This window comes from Octopus bimaculoides, chromosome 28 (assembly GCF_001194135.2).
Source record: "Octopus bimaculoides isolate UCB-OBI-ISO-001 chromosome 28, ASM119413v2, whole genome shotgun sequence".
Taxonomy (NCBI): domain Eukaryota; kingdom Metazoa; phylum Mollusca; class Cephalopoda; order Octopoda; family Octopodidae; genus Octopus; species Octopus bimaculoides.
In genome coordinates, this window is record NC_069008.1 from 17086536 (window position 1) to 17088902 (window position 2367).

Here is a 2367-nt window from a genome sequence, read left to right on the forward strand (position 1 = left end):
AAAAAAAAAAAAAAAAATTCGCCACCTTGGGTTGAAAATTTTGGGGCACTGGGTTCGATTCCAGGCAGTGACCTGAACAATAATAATAATTAATAAAATCGAAAAATACCTTTAATTCTAGGTCTGCTGGAGCAGGGTTGACTTGGGGTTAAAAAAGACAAAAACAAGTAAAAAAAACATTAGATAGTGTAGTCCTAGATAAACTTACGTTTATGTCTGAATAAAAGACAGGATGGTCACAGTTGAAGCATCTTTAGATTCAGGTTTGTTGGATCAGGACTGACCTGGGGCTGAACAACAACAAGGAAGGACACATCAGGTAATGTAGTCCTAGATACACTATGCCTGAATAAAAGATGGGATGGTCATGGCTGGAACATCTCTGATCATAGGTCTACTGGATCAGGACTGACCCAGGGCTAAACAACAAAGAAGGACACATAAGATAATGTAGTCCTAGATACACTATGCCTGAATAAAAGATGGGATGGTCACATTTGGAATTGCTGGATCAGTAATGATCAGGGGCTAAACAACAGCAGCAACAACATCCAGAGATACATTTGATAATGTAGTCCAAGATACACTATGCTTTACGAAAAGATAACATGGTTTTCATATCCTTTATGTGAGAGTGTGTAATCAAAAGGAGATTTGACTGCTGTTTTTAGCAGGCCAGACGACCACATGAGGGTTATCTCCTCAGGACCAATCCCCTAATCCCTGTTTAAACAGATTTTGACCCCTACAGAAACTCTTCTAGGTTAATCCTCTCCAGTGTCGTTCAGTTCGTCGGAATACAATGCTGCTTTGGGGCTTGTTGTTATTTAGCCCTAGGTCAATCCTGGCATGGCCACCCTGTCCTTCTTTCACACATTGTGGGCATTGTATACCTACGACTACATTATCTCATGTGTTCTTTATCAAGAGAGTAAGGTGTGATTTGAGGGAGATTTGGCTGCTATTTCTAGCAGGTCTACCTACCATGTAGAGGCCTCCCTCATTGGCTCATACAAACATATATACATAGATGAGAGAGTAGGGTGTGATTTGAGGGCGATTTGGCTGCTATTTCTAGCAGGTCTAGCTACCATGTAGAGATCTCCCTCATTGGCTCATACATACATAGATGAGAGAGTAGGGTGTGATTTGAGGGAGATTTGGCTGCTATTTCTAGCAGGTCTAGCTACCACGTAGAGGTCTCCCTCATTGGCTCATAAATATATCCATAGATGAGAGAGTAGGGTGTGATTTGAGGGAGATTTGGCTGCTATTTCTAGCAGGTCTAGCTACCACGTAGAGGTCTCCCTCATTGGCTCATACATATATCCATAGATGAGAGAGTAGGGTGTGATTTGAGGGAGATTTGGCTGCTATTTCTAGCAGGTCTAGCTACCATGTAGAGGCCTCCCTCATTGGCTCATACATACATATATACATAGATGAGAGAGTAGGGTGTGATTTGAGGGAGATTTGGTTGCTATTTCTAGCAGATCTAGCTACCATGCAGAGGCCTCCCTTGTTGGCTCATACATATATACATAGATAAGACAGTAGAATATGATTCGAGGGAGATTTGGCTGCTATTTCTAACAGGTCTAGCTACCATGTAGAAATCACCTTCATTGGCTCATTACATAAGACAGTCAGGTATTATTTGAGGGAGATTTGGCTGCTATTTCTACCACAACTATCTCCCTGGCCGACTGTCAGTCAAACTTTTGCTAACCCCCTTTTATCCTTTGACAGAACAAAGGGGTTAAAGATTTAACTCTTTCAGGTGTTACAGAAATCAGCAATAAGCCAGCCATTGATCCCTGTTAATCCATCTTAATCCTTGCAAATTCCTGATAATCAGGGACCTCAAAGTACAAATATTTATAGTCATTCAACTGTAGAGCATGAATTCTCTGGCATCTAAGGATCTTTAACCATTAGTGTATTGTTTTTTTTATAACCCTTGGTCAAGCCCTGGTCCAGCAGACCTATGAACAAAGGTGTTCCAGCCATGACCATCTGATTGATTATTTAGACATAGTGTACCTTGGAGCATATTATTTAGTGCGTTCTTTGTTATAGCAGCTGTTGTTTAGATACAAGTCAGTCTTGTTCCATATATAAGTAGAGACACATGCAGGAATCTATCTATCTATCTATATATATATATATATACAGATATAGGGCAGGGAATTGCCAATTAGTAATAAAATTAATAATTAACAATTTTGCCAAGTAGTTAGAGAAAAATTTGTAGTTTGGAATCAGTAGTTCTTTGACTGCTATTTCTAAATTTTCAGTATGTTGGTGAAGCATTTCATGCTAAGCCCTATATATTTATGATTATCTATCTATATATATATATATATA